This window comes from Schistocerca serialis, chromosome 6 (assembly GCF_023864345.2).
Source record: "Schistocerca serialis cubense isolate TAMUIC-IGC-003099 chromosome 6, iqSchSeri2.2, whole genome shotgun sequence".
Lineage (NCBI taxonomy): Eukaryota > Metazoa > Arthropoda > Insecta > Orthoptera > Acrididae > Schistocerca > Schistocerca serialis.
The window spans coordinates 128,151,067-128,172,553 of record NC_064643.1 but is presented as its reverse complement, the minus strand read 5'-3'; the positions used below and the strand labels follow the sequence as shown (position 1 = coordinate 128,172,553).

Below are 21,487 nucleotides of genomic sequence, written 5' to 3'. Positions count from 1 at the left end.
CCACATTTGTCGTAGTATGGAGATGGTCTCAATTCGATTTTTCATAATCGTTTCGCTGTGGGTATGGTTTCGTTTACAACGTCGCGGCATACGGCACTGACTCTAGTTGGTATAATTTTATTGTTGATATTTTTCCAGACGTTCCTCCAGTTTTTTGTTGTTTAATTTACCGGAGTTGATTTGTATAGACGATGTCTGGTAGTATAATCATAGACGGTTCTTGTGTTGGTTTGTGCTGGTGGAAGTCTTATACAGCTCCAATCGCCATAGTACTTTCGGATATTATCTAGGCTGGCGTGCGTTCCTATCACCAGGATCTAACGAGAGGAACAGAAGTTTCGTGATACTTGTCTTAGTGACATGTATCAGTTTAAAGGCACGTCTTTAATTCCAAGTATTCTGTTTTGCCACTGCGAAGTCGACGTGTGGAAAAATACTTCGAAGATATTTATCATCACGCAGTTGTAACTCGCAGTGATTACAAGTTTCTCATGTTTGTCAAGAATAGCGGAAAGCGCCTCTGAAGTTTCATTCCCATTACGCCTAGGACGGAGAGAATCCCAAATATCAGTAACAGGTCACCTAGCGAAGAGAAGAGCCCACGTATTGTCTCAAGTTCTTGCAGTTTGATGTTAATGCAGTTCCAGATGGTTTCACACTAACGGGTTCTTTTGGCTATCGGAATACTCGTATGGGAATTGTAGAAGTGTAATTGCTAGAACGTTCAACTACCTTAGTAACACCTCATTATGGATTGAATACGACTCGGAAAGAAACGTTAATTTGACGTTTCCATCCATCTCCTGACGTCTTACTGAATGAAGTCTGAAGTGCACGCACAGTTGTGTTGCCTGCCGCAAGGACTCTGTGAAGTGTTGTGGCAGCTGGCAGTCATTGATGAATACAGACATGTGCAAATATCCTCACTGCTCTAGGGGAACTCGTCTTTGTTGCATTTTTTCCGTACATTAATTAGCACAATAACATAAGGCTTGTTCTGCTGAAGAACTTCATGCCCACAAGTCCTTCAATAAGAATCTCCTAGCGTGAGTAAGGCATGAAAGGAAACAGACTTTTGGACAAAAGAATGGACAGCTCCCTGCTTCTTGCGTTTCCGATAGCGCCTACGATAATAATCTGGTGTTATGTTTCAGAATCCTAAACTGTTTATTTTTTTACCTCATACTAAAACAAAAGTTATGATATGAGAAGAGGAAATGATGTATATGCTTCTCAGGATCTTAAGTTTTTCGTGTTTATTTTCTCACTTCATTCTAAAACAAGGGCGTTAATATGAGAAGAAGAAATGAAATATACGCTTCCAAGACATAATGTTTCCTTGTGTGCTACTACTGCATACATGAAAGCCCTGCAGTTAATTTTTGTATGTTGGATAAATTTTGATATCACCTCACATTCCTTTGTGAGAAGGTTCCTATTTTCTTGGGATTCAAATAGAGTGGACATTTCATCACTGGTTAATATTCTGATGACTAATGACATGATACCAGTTGCAATTGCTCCATGGCACCTGTGGCTAGAGTCTCACGTTGGTTACTGTAAGAACACGCAGGCAGTGATATCCGCTCACTGCAGTCAGAGCCAAGGTGATTTCTTTCTGTTTATGGCGAAGCGTCTGCTGCAGTCTCCACGCTCAGCCAACATAAACAAATCGCGGCGGCATTGGGCATTGCTGAGCGCTGCCCTTGTCGCGAGCCTCGACAACAAGAGCGCACTGTCTCTGCTAACCATACTGTGGAGTTAATACATCTTACTTAACGTAATATGCAGGACGTGGGCTGGGTGAAAATTCAGTTTGTAACTTCCCATCGCATTACAATACTTTACAGTCATATTTGATGCAATATTTATTGTTGGTTACCTCTCTAATGTTAATCGTATTGATTCAGATTGTGCATGAACACGAAGACACACACACACGCACACAGTCATTGATTCCAGTGAGGGTGACAACTACTGTGAGTTGAACAACACATGCACCAGTTATTTCCTCAGTTGGCTTCGAGTTGATGAGTTTTCTCAATTACCCTGCATTGCAAGAATTGTAAGGAGGAGCCTGAAAGTAAATGGGCTTGTATGCTAAAGAGCTGCGACAAAGCAAAGCTTGACCGATTATCAGAAAATTGTCCACATGGGTTTTGTGGACGGGTATACTTTTAGTAGCCGCGCGGGATTAGCCGAGCGGTCAGGGGCGCTGTAGTCATGGGCTGCGTGGCTGTTCCCGGCGGAGGTTCGAGTCCTCCCTCGGGCATGAGTGTGTGAGTTTGTCCTTAGGATGATTTAGGTTAAATAGTGTGTAAGCCTAAAAACTGATGACCTTACCAGATAAGTCCCATAAGATTTCACACACATTTGAACATTTCTTTATGCTTTTAGTAACCAACCCACCCACGATCATTACGTAAGATTTCTCGAAGACGTAGGGGAATTGATTTCATTAAGTCGTCGACAGGGTAGCGTGATGGTTTACTTTCCAACATATGTTTTCTATATTTGTCCAAACGACGCTTGCTTTTGTAGATCCACGTGGCAATGGCCTTGTTACCTCTGCCCACATATTCTCTATCTGGTTGATGTTTGGTGATCGTGGAACAAACGGCAACAGCTTTATCCTCTCTTGGCCCTGAAACCGATCTCGCACTGCTCTGCTATGATGGATGGGGCTCTGCTCTTGTAAATAAACTGTTATCTCGTTAGTTCATATATTTATATTTAAACAACGTATTTGTAATAAGCACATGGGATTATTATTTTCCACAGTGTTTAAGAATACAGGCCCCGTCATAGATAAGTGATCTATATTCAACAGTCCGACTAAGAATGTGGTTCACCCAGTCTATCACATGATGAGAGTCGCAGTAGGATATCCACATGAAGACTGCCTGGCTGAATCCGATTAGAACGATCTGGTATCGAAATAAAATTACAGAAATCGGATGATTTAAACGTCTGTATTGCAACAATGCTGCGTACATAAATTCCTATGATGGAGTAACAGGTAGCAACTGTCTAAGAAAAAGTGAGGAATGTGGTGTCACCGCCAGACAACACACTTGCTAGGTGGTAGGCTTCAAATCGGCCGCGGTCCGTTAGTATACGACGGACCCGCGTGTCGCCACTATCAGTGATTGCAGACCGAGCGCCGCCACACGGCAGGTCTAGAGACACTTCCTAGCACTCGCCCCAGTTGTACAGCCGACTTTGCTTGCGATGGTTCACTGACAAATTGCGCTCTCAATTGCTGAGACGGTAGTTAGCATTGCCTTCAGCTACGTCATTTGCTACGACCTAGCAAGGTGCCATTACCAGTCACTATTGATGCTGTAAAACATGTACCGTCAAGAGCGATGTTCACCAATTATGGATTAAAGTTAAGTATTCCAGAAGCTACGTCTCAATTCCTTGTCCTGTTCCAGACCTCACGCCAGCCTGCGTGAGCTTAAACGCGTGCCTTTCGGCTTCCTCATAGTGGGTTGGCTGTCTTGCCAATCCACAGCAAGGAATATGTCTACTAGCAGCAATGTAACGTAATTATAACCCACATTTATGTGATGGAAATACTGAATCGAACAATACACATCTATTTCAGTGGTGCGAAGATACACCACATAGGATTTGCTGATGACATAATGACAATAATAATAATAATAATAACAATAATCGCGTGTGTCGGATAGGGGAAACCCTCCCCCATATGGGTGGTACCGAGGAAATCAAATACTAGGGGAGAACCAAATACTAACACAATCCTAAACGGCTACTCAATCCGTTGAACCCAAAATCTAGACACGTCTGAGTGAAAATCACCGCTACTCTGGTCACCGTCTGTTAGCTCAATGAGCTTGGCTGAAAATATTTGCTTTCAAAGGCTTCAACACCCTCTGGTCCTGTCCGGTCCTGGTATCACCCAAGCCAAACCAATGAAACACAAGCAAACATGAACTGTGCAAGCAAAGTCAACTTTACCCCAGGTGGTACACAACCCGGCTGTCGACAGGCGGCAGTTGGATTTTCGGATTCTGGGGAGTCCAGGTTAGCACGGCAGAGAATATCGAAGATCTCTGGTAAATTTCCCCACAAGCAAAAAACATGCATTTAAAAGTAAAGATCGATACATTGATTCAAACACGAAAACTAAATAATCTCACAAAAGAAATCGACCGACAAAAAATTCTCATCCTTGCTCTTCAAGAACCACGACTAACTGACAATGAAACCTTGCATTAGGGAAACCATTGCATCTTCAAGAGCAAAATACAACAAAAGGTAGCGAAAGGCGTAACAATCTTCGGCATTGCATTTCTCGAACACAAATCTATGATCAACTCTGTCAAAGAAATCACACCCATCAACAATCAAAAGGTTCAAATGGCTCTGAACACTATGGGACTTAACAGCGGAGGTCATCAGTCCCGTAGAACTTAGAACTACTTAAACGTAACTAACCTAAGGACATCACACACATGTCGAAAATTTCTGGAACACACTCGAAAATACTATGAGCAAAATTCACCAAGATGACGTGAAAATACTAATGGGAGACTTCAACTCTCTATTTGGGACAGAAAAAACCTGCAGAAAAATCATTTGTACAAATTCAACACATCGAAACGCTTAGACCAACGGCACACGTCTGACTGACATTTGACAACAATTCAACCACAAAAGGATGTCTTCCCACTTTAGGAAAAAACCAGTTCCCAGGTAACATGCTTAGCTACCAAGTGCAAGCTGCTTTCGTTCGCCTTTCGAGACTCGCTGAAAGCAAGATTTTTAATTCTTTTGTAGCACAGCTACAAGCAGACAGATAAAAACTCAATAAGGAAATCGTAAAACAACACTCGAGCAAAATGCGCCTTGCTACTTTCAGTAACTAAGTGTCAGAACGAAAACCTTACGGTACTGCCAAATTAATAATGCTACTTTTGTTTTCTACCGACATATTTTTTGTTGTTGTGAATACATAATTTTATCTATGAAATGTGACATTATCATAATACTTACGAATGCTACAGGAAATGAAATAAATACAGATCTTTTCGAAGTCAAAACTCGGTAATATCCTATTAAATCTTGTTAAAATAGGTTCAATCGTCTCACAGACACTTAGTGCTTTATTAAGATAGACTGCCGTCGTCATGTTTCTGTAAAAAGATGAATTTAATTTGTATTAGTACAGTGAATATTTTAATTGCATTTTCCATTAGTTTATTAAACGCAACAGTAATTATCAAAGGGCAATTAATCAGCAGCGGATTTTTCTTTCACGATATCTAAAACGATCTGACAATGCTAAAGTTGTTTACAAATTCTACGCCTGTAGAAACCTACTGATTCTAACGATGTCATTAATCCAGAGTAGTTTTAAAAGTATTTTCGTTAAAAATGAATTGCCTTGACGGTTGATCGATCAAGAGCGGGAAAGGTAAAATTTTACAAATATACGACGAGAGGGACAAGTGCTTGAGAGAGGACTTCCCTATCAATACAAGTGCCTGAGAGACGACTTTCCTATGAATCTCCTGGATAGTTTTGTTTCTCAAATCAACATAGTGCGTTATCATGTAGTAGCACAGGTGATGTAGTTTGGTTGCTCGATTTTCTTACACTGCGACCGAAAGGCGTCTCAGTTGTAGGCAACAAATTCCAGCTGTGTAGCACACACCCTGGGGGCAGAATTCGTAGCCCAAAACACACTTTTGGATTTATCAGATGTAAAATATTATGTTCACACTACTCTTTTCTCGAGTTTACGTCTTTTGGTGGGGATCAGCCCTTCATTTCTTCTTAGGAAGTTAACGATAAAGGCATCATAACACGTCACCAGTAACAGTACTGCATAGGAATGCTCGATGAGTGACCTGATGACGTTCAATAATAGTCACTCCGTTGATTTTTGTTGTTTCGAATTAGAGCATGCAGTACTCCTACACCAGACTTCTGAACTTTGTCTGTTGAATGCAAATGTCGCATGATGGTAAAATGGTAATCTATCACATATATCAGTAGTCGAGACTTCCTTAATGTGGAAAATCATTCATGCCTGAACGATCTTCGTTGAAACACGAATATTTTTTTCTGGCGTATTTTTCCCAAAAGCACTCGTTCCAAATACAGTTCAAATCTTTGTAGCTGCCTCCTCTACAGTCACCCCTTTGTTATACCAAAAGTAAACGTTGTGTTGCATATGTTAAACCTTTTTCCACTTGCGACTCAGTTTTACAATCCTTAATGCTTAATTGCAAGATGATAACTAGAACTTCAAATTCTAAACTGACAGTTGATACATACACTGACAGCGTGGCGCCGCGTTCACATGGGCGGCGCCGGATTTCAGGCGGCGGGTGGCGTCTGGCCGGTGGCCGGTAGCCGCTGCAGCGCGAGGAAACGCTCAAGCGTAAGCTGTTATGATCGCGACGCAGCCACGAGCTGTCCTGTGGAGTTGTTTCTGGAATATTTTTTATTGCTGTTGGGTGGAATGTTAAGTGAATTATCTTCGATGCTCAATCAGACTCATAACTTTAGACCGGAATGTGGTAAGAAAAAAAAAAAAAAAAAAAAAAAAAAAAGCAGTTGTACGCGAACAGGCGACCAAAAGTTTAGAATGCACGAAGATTACCACTTTTTTTTTCTTTTAATATAGTCCCTGAGCGGGGAAAATCCCTGACCCAGCCGGGAATCGAACCCAGGCCCTTAGGATTGTCATTCTGTCGCACTGACCACTTTATTTTTTTTTTCAAGCACAAAATGAAATGCATCCTCTGCAAAAACAAAAAGACCAAAAAAAATCATTTTAAAACAAATCACAAATGTAAAGGAACAGGGATACAGGGATGTTGTTTTTATTTATTTATTTATTTTCCATAAAGATCACTCTGTTGAAAGGAACATGTAGATCATTTCATGGTATAGTATGTGCATTATATATGGAGCGGTGAGAGAAGCGTGAGGTTCATTATCAGCTGTCAAATGTGCACACCGACTGCACCCGGCACGTCCCATCTGCGTGGGGGGTCGAGGAAGACTGCCTGAAGATAGTTAGCAACGGTTTTCCGATAGTGTGACCATCTATGAACCTCATTGTGGGCTTGCTGCAAGAAATACCAAAAGTCGAGTCGCGACTTGGCAGCATCCCCATAGACGTACGCGATCGTCCAACCTTTGACCCAGATGATCGAGTGTGACTTAGTCGCCGGAAAGTAGTCACTCTCCGGATGTAAGAAGGAAGCAGGTGTAATATGTTGCGGGGTCACGCGGAGGTAGTAAGCCACCATCTGTCTTCCTAGGAGCCATACGTCCTCCACCGCGATACAAGTTAAGCGGTGATGGTCGTCATCCACTTGGCGACATTTCGGGCATAGTGGAGTGTCCACTAGTCCAATTGCATGGAGTCGTTGGTTGGTGTTGATCTTGCCACAGGTGACAGAGAAGCACAGTGCCCGAACGAAGGTAGGAAGGAATTTTTGGTGCACATGTCGCCAAATCTTCGGCCAATGCAACTTGGGGTGTTTGAGTTCAATGACATTACGACTTATCCGTCGTAGCAGCCAAACATAAAAATCCTTCGTGCATGGTGGTCTCGTGCGCGGAAGCTCGTCTCTGATATAACTGTTCCACGATAAATGTTGATACATGCGCAAAATGTGGCTTAATGTTGCCTACCGCCACCGGAGGTGTGAGGGACGCTGGAACCAGGAGATCCAGTAGGCGGGATGTAAGGGAATCACGCCCGCTACGCCATTGCTTGTACATCGTGGCTAGAAGGAGCGCCGTCGCTCGGCAGTGAACATTCGTAAGTCCGAGTCCCCCCTTGTCCGTAGGGAGCGTGAGCGTTGCGTATCGCACCTTGAGGGGCGATCCAATCATCACAAAATAGCCTAGTGCTGATTGAAGTCGACGTCCGAGCGTGAGTGCTAGGGGCAGCATCTGCGAAATATGCACCATTCGAGAAACCACATAAGTGTTCAGGTACTCGACTCGCTGCAAAGGATCAAGGCGCCGTAGGAGATGTTGTCGGACCATGGTACGTGTTGTCTGTAAAATACGTCGGTAGTTAACTGCCGCAGTATGTTTCACAGATGAGGTAAAGTCTATGCCGAGATAGCGGAATCGTTGCACATAAGGAAAAGGACTGATTTCTTCCGGCGTAAGGCCCCTTCTGACCGGCATTGCCGCCGATTTGTTCATGTTCACTGCACTACCCGCCGTCACACTATTGTCCAACAACAGTTCAAGGACCGTCTTCACCTCTTCCTCAAAACGAACGAGCAGCAGGAGGTCGTCCGCATAGGCACGACATTTGAAGGTGTAGTCCCGCAGTTCCATCCCAGAAAGAGAATTTGTTAGCCTCCCAATTAATGGTTCCATCGCTATCGCGAACAGCAGCATCGAAAGAGGGCAGCCCTGGCGAATGGATCGTCGAATTTGAATGGGCCCTGCTATACGCCCATTAACCTGTACCAAGGATTGTGCGCCCCCATAAATCCTTCTAATGAGACCAATAAAACGGTCTGGAAATCCCATTTGTTCCGGTACAGCGTACAGATAGTTGTGGCGCACCTTATCAAAAGCACTGTCAAAATCAACCGCCACCATCGCCGCTTTAAGCCGGCACTCCTCCGCCAGCGCTATCACATCACGGCATTCGCCAGTAGCTGTTTGCACATTCACCGATCCACCCGCTGTCGTCTGTTCTGGAGAGAGAACGCTACGAATTAACATACGACATCGGGAAGCTAGCAACCGTGCAAAGATCTTATAGTCGGCATTAAGCAAGGTGATGCGGCGATAATGTGTGACTGTAATTCTTGGCTTCGGTTTATGTACTGTCACCAAGAGGCCTTCCATAAAAACCGGTGGAATAGGCGCATCGGAATTTAACATCTCGTTGTACATTTCCGTCCATCGCGGTGCCATTTCGTTGCGAAATTCCCGATAATATTCAGCAGGAAGTCCATCAATGCCTGGGGACCTATTCAACGCACCCTTTGCGATCGCATCATGTACTTCCTCACAGCTAATGGCTTCCAGTAAGGTTCCCACGGCTTCCACCGTCAGTGTACGGGAGACGTACGTCGCTATACGTTCAAGGTCATCGACAGGGGCTGCTTCTTCCCGATAGATGTGTTGGTAATGGTCGACGAATGCAGAGACGATGTCCGCTTGACGCGTCACTCTTCGGTCTTCGCGGGTAATTAATTCCTGTACCAAAACACGTCGTCGGTGCTTTCGTTCATTCACGACGTGGTGCATGGAAGGAATCCCGTGCATTATCGTATCGTGACATCTGCCGCGCATCATGGTTCCCTGAAGATGTTTCCGAGCTAAAGTCACTACTTTTGCGTTCGATCCAGACGTCCTGTCCCGGCGGACCATCGTCCAGGTCGCGCAGCGCTGCAAAATAAAAGTCGGTCGTACGGCGGCGTCATTCTGCCATCTCCCTGCTATATGAGCTGAACGTACGGCGAAGCACCGGTTAAGCACAAGTCAGCCACCAATCAAGCTTCGTCGCATGCCTTCCAACCCTTCGCTCGCACATCGTCCATGTCTCAAGGATCCGGTGACGGCATTCAGGATCATGTAGATGTTGAATGTTTAATTTCCACGGGACCTTACTGTTCCACACCTCTCTACGGGGAAGAAGCACCGTATAGATGTAAGCGCTGTGATCGGAAAATGCCAATGGCCAACGTTCCGCATCCTGGGCATCATTTGCATGAGCCCGTGAGATATAAATGCGATCTAACCTGCTCGCCGAATGACTTGTCACATAGTGTATCCCGGTGCATCTCCATGTCGTAAGTCCCACGTGTCACTAAGTACAAGGTCGTTGACAACGATTCGCAACTCCTGGCTGATGTTTGCTTGCGGCCATTGGTCTTTCTGGCTGAGAACACAGTTGAAATCTCCACCAATTATTACACATTCATAACGTCCATGGAAAAGTGGGGCAATGTCTTCTACATAAAATCACGCCCTTTTCCGCCGCCGATTGTTTCCCGACGGTGCATAAAAATTGATTGTGGTGTCACCGCCAGACACCACACTTGCTAGGTGGTAGCCTTTTAAATCGGCCGCGGTTCACTAGTATACGGCGGACCCGCGTGTCGCCACTGTCAGTGATTGCAGACCGAGCGCCACCACACGGCAGGTCTAGAGAGCCTTCCTAGCACTCGCCCCAGTCGTACAGCCGACTTTCCTAGCGATGCTACACTGACAAATTACGCTCTCATTTGCCGAGACGATAGTTAGCATAGCCTTCAGCTACGTCATTTGCTACGACCTAGCAAGGCGCCATTATCAATAGATAATGTGATGCCTGTACCGTCAGACCGATGTTCACCAATTATGGATTAGAGTTAAGTATTTCATCAACTACGTACTTTATTTGCTACTAAAAATTCCCTTAACTGTTCCAGACCGCATGCCAGTCTGCGTGTAATTAAACGCGTGCATTTCGGCTACCAGTCATAGTGGATTGGCTGTCTGGCCAGTCCACTACAGTTGGCGACGAGTGTAAAAACGGTCTTCTTCTTTATACTTGCTTAATTTAATTGTGTCATGGCTTCGCCACAATCTCCAGATGTACTGTCCGAATTTTATCGTTTGCAGAATCAGCAGACGCAGGCCTTATTGGGTGCCCTTGGACAGCTCGTCCAGGGTCAACGTGCGATGCAACACGATGCGGCAGCTGCCGCTTCACCGCTACCACAGCCACAACACGCAGTTGCACCACCTTTTCGTCCTTTTGATGCGGCACTGGAAAGCTGGACGGAGTGGTCACGCCAATTTGAATTCCATCTCGCCGCCTACAGAATTCAAGGTAATGAGCGGCAGCCATTTCTTCTTTCCGCCATAGGCGTCCACACGTACCGAGTGATAGTGAAATTATTTCCCCGACGTGACGTAGCAACTCTGTCCTGCGAAGAAATTTTGTCTGCATTAGATGCATATTTCAAAGAATCAGTCAATGTTGTTGCTAAAAGGTATACTTTCTTTCGTACAAAACGTACGGCCGGTCAAACTAATCAGGAGTGGGTTGCCACTTTGCAAGGCCTTACTAGGGATTGTGCTTTTGAGTGTGAATGTGGACTCCCTTATTCAGATACTATGGTGCATGATGCAATTGCACAGAACGTTTCTGATGTTCGTATATGGGAACAGATTTTGAAACTAGTCAATCCCTCCCTTCAACAAGTGGTGGACATATTGGGTAGGCAAGACACACTTGACTTTGCTCAGGAATCATTTGCAACTTCGCCAGCCGTGTGTCACGTTAACCGGCCAGCCGGGCGAGCTGCACGGAACAGTAAACAGCCCTCGCGCTCGTCCGCGCAGCTGCCGCCAAGCTCTCCGCTACGTTTGCCGCGCAAGCAAGCAACTGCAGTTCTAAAATCATGCCCGCGGTGTGCTACTAGACATTCGCGTGAGAATTGCCCGTCACACCAGGCTATTTGCTTTTTCTGTAATAAAAACGGACATGTTCAAAGTGTTTGCCAGAAAAAGCTCCGAACGGACACACATAACCATTCCAGACCCTTTGCTTCGCGCCGGAATCGGAATCGAACCAAGAATACTCGGGCTCGTGAACCTTCACCCATGGACATTCATGTAGTTCATTCCACTCCGCCCGGTGCCACTCTCTCTAACAGTGACTGTGTTCGTCCCACAAAAAGTGTGCGTCGACATCGCCGGAAATCACGTCAATTAGCAAGTGATTCTGTACCAGTGTCTGTTCAAATTGCACGAGACAGTTGCTCTTGTCGTCAGCAGGACAATAAACTTTTTCTAGACTTGGACATTCTTGGCCACATGCTACCATTCCAGCTCGATACCGGAGCTGCAGTTTCACTAATCAATCACGACACGTACCAACAGCTGGGCAAACCTCTGTTGCGTACCGCAAATGTTACGCTACCTACATATTCAGGTCACAAGATCCCTGTGTTAGAACAGTGCAGCCTTCTTGCAACATACAAGGGACAAACAAAACTTGTGTCTTTTTACGTCCTTCGTTCCTCTTCTGCTCTGAACTTGTTTGGTTTAGATTAATTTCAGTTGTTTCACTTGTCTACAGTCAATTAGGTCCTATCAGTGAATCAGACTGTGCCTTCAGCCAGTGTTTCTCGTCTATGTGAAGAATTTGCAGACATTTTTGCGCCGGGCCTTGGTTGCGCTAAGAACTATGAAGCACATTTGGAACTGAAAGTAAACACGCAACCGAAATTTTTCAGAGCGCGCAATGTTCCCCACACATTGCGTGATGAGGTCGCAAGAACATTACACGATTTGGAATCACAAGGTGTAATTGAACGTGTGCAGGCTTCTCTCTGGGCATCACCCTTAGTAATTTTGCCAAAACCTTCCGGAAAATTGAGACTTTGTGTGGACTTCAAAGCTACAGTGAATCCACAACTAGTGATTGCAACTTATCCTTTACCCCGCCCGGAAGATCTTTTTGACAAACTGTGCCCGGGTAAATATTTTTCGAAGTTGGACCTAGCAGATGCGTACTTGCAAATACCAGTGGACGACGAATCCCAGCGTGTCTTGGTGGTTAACACGCATCTTGGTTTGTATCGATTCAAAAGACTACCATTCGGGTGTGCATCCGCCCCTGCATTGTTTCAGCAATATCTGCAAACTGTTTGTGCGTCGGTCCCTACTGCAGCAAACTATTTGGACGATATTGTGATCTCCAGACAGAAAGAAGAAGAAAATTTAGCCACTCTCAGAACATTATTTCAGGTCTTGCAACAAAATGGTCTTCGCTTGCGGAAGGACAAATGTGTGTTTTTTGCTCGTGACTTACCCTACCTGGGACATGTAATCAATGCTCAGGTCATACATCCCAGTCCCGAGCACCTCCGTGCCATACAAGACTTGCCTTCGCCGCAGAATTTGAAGTAGCTACAGAGTGTGCTGGGAAAAATTAATTATTACCATAAGTATGTGCGCCACGCCTCTTCCATTTAAGCTCCGCTTCATCGCTTACGCCGTAAGGGTGTTCCGTTCGTCTGGACGACGGAATGCGAACACGTCTTTCGCCAGTTGAAATCGGCGTTACTTTTCAATACTTGCCTTACGCCATTCGATCCCCAGAAACCCCTTTTGTTGATGGTAGATGCATCGGATTTCGGGATCGGTGCTGTGCTTGCGCACAAAGATGGATCGCTTGATCGCCCTATTGCCTTTGCGTCCAAATTGCTCTCGTCTGCGCAACGAAATTATTCACAGATTGAGAAAGAAGCTTTGGCTCTCGTATTTGATTTTACAAAGTTTCATGATGTCTTGTATGGTCGTCACTTTACCATCATCACCGACCACAAACCTTTGACATCGCTTTTTCATCCGAACAAGCCTGTACCTCCACATACAGCGCAGAAATTTATTCGCTGGTCAATTTTCCTCTCGCAGTACCGCTACGGTATTTTGTATCGGCCCACTGCTAAGCACGGAAATGCTGATGCGTTGTCCCGTTTGCCAGTTGCTGAGGATAGAGCATTCGATTCCTCCGAACTTGCTTGCACGTTCATTGATTCGGAAACCGGTGACGTGGTCGAATCGTTTCCGATTGATTTTCGTCGTGCCGCAGCTGCCGACCCTGTCCTTGCTACCGTTCTGCGTTTTGTTGCTACGCAATGGCCCTTGTCAAAGTCACGGATCGAGGATCCGTTGGTTCGCCCATTTTTTGCACACAAGGAGAGACTTTTTGTACAACGTGGTGTTTTGCTGTTGCGTTCTGATAATGATCAGTCCAGGGTCGTGCTCCCACGTTCATTACAGTCCTCTGTCTTACAGCTTCTCCACCAAGGACATTGGGGTATAGTGAGAACGAAACAACTTGTTCGTCAGCACTGTGTTGGTTCGGAATCGATGCTGCGATTACGAATATGTGCTCTTCTTGCATGGCGCGTGCCGAACAACAATCCGCACCACCGCGTAAATTCTTTGCATGGCCGACAGCCACTTCCCCTTGGCAACGCTTGCACATCGATTTTGCCGGTCCATTCTGGAATGCTCGATGGTTGTTTCTGGTCGATTCCTTCAATAATTTTCCTTTTGTTGTCAAGATGTCTTCGACGACGTCATCTGCCACCATCCAAGCGTTATCCGCTATCTTTTGCATTGAAGGTCTTCCACAGACTATTGTTTCCGACAATGGCCCACAATTCATGTCCGCAGAATTTCAGTCATTCTGCAAGGTCAATGGTATTCAACATCTGACTTTCGCGCCGTTTTAGCCTCAGTCAAACGGTGCCGCTGAACGTTTGGTCCGGACTTTCAAGTCACAGATGTTGAAGTTGAAAGAGCCGCATTCTCGGGAGGACGCGTTATTGCTCTTCTTGTCCTCGTATCGCTCTCAGCCCCGAGATGGTCGTTCGCCGGCTGAGTTGCTCCACGGTCGTCCTCATCGAACCTTGATGTCTTTGCTGCATCTGGCGCATCAGGTTCCTGTGCAGCGGCAGCCACCTGTTTTTGCTCCAGGCGACGTTGTGTACTATCGCAACTATCGCGGTTCACGGCGTTGGCTCGCAGGGCGCATTCTTCGCTGCCTCTGCCGCGCTATGTATCTGGTTTTGGATGCCTCTGGGGAGGTGCGTCGGCATCTCAATCAGCTGCGCCTCTGTCGTCGCACGGGTTCTGCCGCTCCCCGTCTGCTTTCAGCGACAGTGCCGTCCGGTCAGCGCCATGGGGACCCATCTACTGGCTCGCCTCATCCCCAAGTGTTACCGACGCTGCCTTCCATTTTGCCCCATGGCGACGCGCCGCCGCCGCCGCCTGTTCTCCCGCCGGTGACGCCCGCAGTGGACGAGTCGCTGCCACCGCCGGGCGCCTCCCTGGGTCACGCGCCGCCGATCGCTTCCCGTGACCGGCTGTCCTCCGACATGGAACTCTTGCCCGCTCCGCACCAGATGTCGCCTTCGCCCGTCGGGTACCCCGACGCGATGGAGGTCGACCCTTCGGCCCCTCCTGTCTCTCTACAGGCGCATACACCGCATGTTGGCGTGCACCCTGAACTAGGTTTTCAGGCGTTTCCTAGCTCCCCTCGGACCGAATGGCCGGGTTCGGGTGGCACAGCCTCGCCTGTTGTTAGGCTCCCCACCTCGTCGCATACGTCAACATGGGGTCCTTCCTACGGTGGGCGAAAGCCTTATAACACAACCGTACGCCGATTTGCGGGGGAGGAATATGGTGTCACCGCCAGACACCACACTTGCTTGGTGGTAGCCTTTTAAATCGGCCGCGGTCCACTAATATACGTCGGACCTGCGTGTCGCCACTGTCAGTGATTGCAGACCGAGCGCCACCACACGGCAGCTCTAGAGAGCCTTCCTAGCACTCGCCCCAGTTGTACAGCCGACTTTGCTAGCGATGCTACACTGACAAATTACGCTCTCATTTGCCGAGACGATAGTTAGCATAGCCTTCAGCTACGTCATTTGCTACGACCTAGCAAGGCGCCATTATCAATAGATATTTAACTTGTGATGCCTGTACCGTCAGACCGATGTTCACCAATTATGGATTAAAGTTAAGTATTACATGAATTACGTACTTTATTTGCTACTAAAAATTCCCTTAACTGTTCCAGACCGCATGCCAGTCTGCGTGTAATCAAACGCGTGCATTTCGGCTACCGGTCATAGTGGATTGGCTGTCCAGCCAGTCCACTACATTGATGATGCGTGTCCCAAACGTCGTGAAAGCCATTCCCCTGGCCGACGGAAGGAAACACACGTTTTCCACTGGGAAACCATCTCGCACGTAAACTTCCACCCCACTCCCATTGTGATCTCCATGTGACGAATAGGATTGGTAGCCTGCGATGTATGGGAGTGCAGCTATGTGGACTTCCTGCAGCAAAGCAATATCCACATCAGATGCCCAAATCGTTTCCTTCAGTAGGTGTATTTTGGCCGGTGAACGCACGTCATTTATATTTAATGTCGCAATACGGTTCGCATGGCGTTGAATCCCACTCTGTCGATGCGCAACAACATCTCCCTGCATCGGCGCTGGGGGCTGAGTTAGAAGACGTTCTCTCGCCCTTCTCCCTTCACCTTCAGTAATTATTAGGCTGTCTTCGTGAGTGCCGGCTGCCTCTGTATGACGTCCGGCGCCTCCTCAATATCGTCATACCACATCTTTGCAGGCAGTGATACATTCGTGTCCATTGCCACAGCATCTGCGTCTGGAGAGCCAACTGGTTGTGATTCCTCTTCAGCATCACCACGTCCCGGTACCGTCAATGAGACAGACCGCTGCGGGTCTGATCGAACAGTTTCCATTGCCTCATCCTGTTTCGTGGAGTCTGTTGTGTCGTCTTGGTCCACAGGCACATCGTCGTTCGGGCAAGGGGAGTCATCCCTAGGAGATGTCGTGCGACGACGCCGTTTCCTCCTTTTCGGGGAACGTTGTTTGCGTGATCTTCCTTCTGTGTCCTCAGATTGTAGGGAATCACGGCTGCCCGACAGAAAAGCATCCGTATGAACAGAAAGTGTTTCGAGTCCCATCGTCGTACTTGGCGCGAGTTCGGTCGAAACTGATGTTGTCGTCACAGAGTGCGTTCCAGACGGAACAGCATCCGTAGTGGCTGGAACTGCTTCGTGTACCATCGGTGTGCTTGGTGGGAGTTCGGTCTCGTGTGATGTTGTCGCCGTAGATTGTATGCTCGATGGAGCAGCATCCTCTGTCATCCCGACGTCTGCTACAAGGTTTCGGAGAGTGCCATCTTGATCTTCCACCGGGGCTGTGTCTTTTCGGTCATCAGCGGACGCAGTGAGGGCTTTGGCATAGGTGCTCGGTAGTACTGTCATCGCCGGCGACGGCTAGCGCACATCTGAAGGCAGTTGCGTAATCCGCCGTTGCATACAGTTCAACCTGAGGTGTCCCTCCTGGCCACAGTCAGAACATGTACGTGGTTGACCATCGTATATCACCACCGCCCGACAACCACCAATTGTCAGATAGGACGGTACATGCTTCTGAAGATCTGTCGCACTCCGTTAAGAACGGGGTACGTGGCGAATTGTGTACAGCGTTCTGCTGTGTGACCATGTACCGTGCCGTATGGCTTAAAAGCCTCAAAAGCCTCGAAAACTTCGTCGGCCGGGAGTTCAAATGGCAGCTCAAAAACACGTATTGTCCGTACACCCTGTTGTGTCTAGACAAGACAGCCTAGACACAATGAGAGGAAGCCGAAAGGCACGCGCTTAAACTCACGCAGGCTGGCGTGAGGTCTGAAACAGGATACGTAATGAATGCTATAAAGAAAAGGACGTAGCTTCTGGAATACTTAACTTTAATCCACATTTGTAGAACATCGCTCTTGATGATACATTAATAGAATCTCAATATCAATTGAATACGGCGCCTTGCTAGGTCGTAGCAACTGTAACTGAAGGCTATGCCAACTATCGTCTCGGCAAATGAGAGCGTATTTGTCAGTGAACTGTGGCTAGCTAAGTCGGCTGTACAACTGGGACGAGTGCTAGTACGTCTCTCTAGACCTGCCGTGTGGTGGCGCTCGGTCTGCTATCACTGACAGTGGCGACACGCGGGTCCGACATATACTACCGGACCGCGGCCGATTTAAAAGGCTACCACCTAGCAAGTGTGGTGTCTGGCGGTGACACCACACACCCAGACCAGCATGTTCTACAGTTACCGTGCCGACATTCCCGTCACTATGGCAAAATCGGAGACCTGCTTTTGTCGCCTGTAGAATTCTCTCACACGCCGCGTCGTTTACCATCTTAACATACACCGTGGGACTAACGATGGACAGGTGAATTCCGACAATATCGTTTGGCGGTATCTTGACGTCCTCTCGAATGAATCGTTCCACTGCTAAAGCCTTTGGTCGTTCGTAGTCTTTGCAGAAATTGAATCGTAATGTAGTTTTCCTGTACTTATTCGCCATGTTCGTTGTTACTAGCCCGCGCGCAAACTAAGTCCACAAGTAAACAGAAAAATGTGGAACGCTTCACGATTTTGCGTGTCATCCTTGCGCAGGGGCCATGCTAAACTTCTCTGTATCGTTCCAATTTTAGTATATGTACCGCCGAAGCGAGTACACCACTAGACCACGGGGTCAAACAATCCGGGAACATCTCGGAAGTAGACAACACTTCCTCGCAACACTTCCACATCTAACAGTGTTGCCAGATTGTGCAGATGGCCGGATTTAGAGTTGTCAAGGGCGGTCAGTTTTATCGGCCACGTTAAGTGAACGACTCGGACTTAGTCTCTGTGGCGGCCGGCCGGCGGTCAGTTCTTATGTCTAAGAATGTACACTTGAGATATTTCGTTTCCCATGAAATGGTGGCAGACGATGCTGTGGCGTCTTCGAAGCGCGTGCTTTATCAGTGCAAGATATCTCAGCACAGCTGAGCGAAAATTTTCTTACTGCTGCTAGTCTAATGGACAATCTCAATGCTGTAGGATACTTTTGACAACTATGTGACCATCGATTTATGTTCGTGAGTGTTTCATAATTATGTTAGTAAATTCACTTGATATTTTTAAGCCCTTTAAATTGCATTTGCTACATGATTCGCATTGAAGACGTAGGAAATGTATGTTATTTGGTCCAGGAAGCACGTTCCAACATAAATTGATGCTTACATTGACATTTATGTTGCGAATTAGTCGTCTTATCCATCACATGGATAACGAGGATGCTCCGTTTTGCTACAGTTATTTCATAGCTAACAAGGGAACCTTCCCATCGCACCCTCCTCAGATTTAGTTATAAGTTGGCACAGTGGATAGGCCTTGAAAAACTGAGCACAGATCAATCGAGAAAACAGGAAGAAGTTGTGTGGAACTATGAAAAAAATAAGCAAAATATACAAACTGAGTAGTCCATGCCCAAGATAATCAACATCAAGGACAGTCTGACCTCGCGAGCGCCGTGGTCGCGTGGTTAGCGTGAGCAGCTGCGGAAAGAGAGGTCCTTGGCTCAATTCTTCCCTGGAGTTTGTCGTTTAATATTTTATTTTCAGACAATCATCACCACACGTACTGTTTATCAAGAAATGTAGGAAAAAATCATACAAATGTTCGACAATCGTTCGATCCCTTAAGGAACTTTCCGATGCCTTAAAGTTCGGAAAATATTCATTGACATTGTTTTTGAAGTCGCGAGCTATGTTTGCTAGATTCATATTGCCCACGGAATGCATCTCACGTATTTAATGCAATTTCGTCCAAAGTAGCGAACAGTCAACTGCCAGCCAGGGAGCCTCGTTAGCAGGAATACTCTCTCTTCCGTGCGCTGTAGTCGACTGACGTCATGTGTTTCGATGTTTGTTTAGGTGAAGCGTCATCATACTACGGCGCAATTACCTCGCATCGGACGGACGGACGGACAGATAATAATTGTCTGAAAATAAAAAATTAAACTTTTCACTCGAGGGAAGACATGAACCAAGGACCTCTCGTTCCGCAGCTACTCACGCTTACCACGGGATCACGGCGCTCTTGAGCTCACCCTATCCTGTTGTTGCCTATCTTGCACATGGACTACACAGTTTGTATATGTTGCTTATTTTTTTCATAGTTCCACACAGCTTATTCCTGTTTTCTCAATTGATCTGTGTTCAGTTTCTCAAGGTCTATCCACTGTACCAACTTATAACTAAATCTGAGGGGGGTGCGATGGGGATGTTCCCTTGTTAGTGGTATTGTGTGTTGGTGGCGTTGCCAGTTTACATACTGTCCATGTAACACACAATAAATGCGTGGATGCCTCCTGTGATACTTGAAAAACGTTTGTTGTTATCGTAATTTATGTAACTGGCTCTCCGACTTCCATTTTGACAATTTGTGGAAAAATTGTTTACCTTGCTGGTCCTAGTTTCAAACATTGTCTGACAGAAAACGTAGGCATGAAGGAGTCAGTAAAAGCAATTATTCGCTATTATAGCAAACTTTTGAAACCACTGGACACTTGAATTTTCTATATTGATTCTGAGGGTTTTGTTATTTCTCTTGTTATTTACTGTATCACGGTCATCCGTGAGAATAAAATGAAAGGCAGTTGAATTAGGTTCCTCATCTATAAACTATGCTTTAATCTTCTGCGCTGCTAAATAAATTTTGAAGGTTATATTTTTTACGTAAAACAGAGTTTCAGTCCTAGGATTGACGATAAACTTCAGAAAAACAATTACAGAATAGTGGCATATGGATTATGGGTCCTCACCATCAACAATAGTTGTTACCCATAGTTTCGTATTTGCTATTTTACCGTCGTCACCCTTTAGAGACCAACCTAATCTTTCCACAATTCCATTTTTGACTTGCTTCTTAATATGTCCTATAACTACAGATTTGTTGAAAATTTTAACTGTTAAATACGCTATTCAAATGGTTCAAATGGCTCTGGGCACTATGGGACTTAACATCTGTGGTCATCAGTCCCCTAGAACTTAGAACTACTTAAACCTAACTAACCTAAGGACATCACACACATCCATGCCCGAGGCAGGATTCGAACCTGCGGCCGTAGCAGTCGCGCGGTTCCGGACTGCGCGCCTAGAACCGCTAGACCACCGCGGCCGGCAAATACGCTATTCCACAAATTAAAAACTTCCAGTTATTCTTCATATCTTGAAACTTACTACCGTTGACTTTCATTGAAGAGAAGATACATAATAATAAAATTAAATCAAAGATTAGAATGTCAAATCGTAGAGCAAATGGTTAAAATGAAATGAACTAAAAATCATCTTCTTGTCTAAAATACGTTACTCTTCCAGAGAACTTCGGCACCTCTCAAAATTTTTTGCACCTCTGATGTTTAGCCTCATGTGGACAAATAGTGCGTCTCATGATGCAGCACTGTTTCAAAATAAAGCCTCAAAAATCAGCAAATAAAACTATTCTTCTACTGTTGCTCCGAATCGCATATACCAACCGCCCTCTGCTGCGACAACGACTCAAACTCGTTTGGGTATTAGATTTTACTCTGTTTTTTCGGGCCTCCTTACCTCTCCTTCTAGCCCAACCTTTGTTCTCCAATTACGCCTTCATCGGCGAGCTTCTCCTCAATACTTTTCATTTGTGCTGAATTGTTTTGTACCGTTCTTGCATATACACGTGTGTCATGTATTTACTAGAAACTGCATGAATATATAAGTTGAGTATTTCTTCTCTTATCAAATTAAATATTACATATCTTGCTGTAAATTAATTTGTTTTTCCACATTCCACTTACTGCGTTTCTTTGAAATTATATAATATATACGTGTGTAAAAAAAAAACTTGAAACAGCTGTTGCAGCTGATATGTGAAAGGCTGAAAAATGAAAAAAAAAAAAACACCCAGTCGACTACAGCGCACAGAAGAGAGAGTATTCCTGCTAACGAGGCTCCCTGGCTGGCAGCTGACTGTTCGCTACTTTGGACGAGAGTGCATTAAATACGTGAGATGCATTCCGTGGGCAATATGAATCCAG

General features: G+C 45.9%; 1 non-coding gene across 1 annotated transcript; it reads right to left on the bottom strand.

Annotated features, from left to right (window-relative positions):
- Positions 1-17,994: 17,994 nt before the first annotated feature.
- On the bottom strand, positions 17,995-18,101 carry LOC126485622 (U6 spliceosomal RNA). The gene has a single exon (XR_007588047.1). It is a non-coding gene; the product is annotated as a U6 spliceosomal RNA (small nuclear RNA).
- Between the last annotated feature and the right edge of the window lie 3,386 nt (positions 18,102-21,487).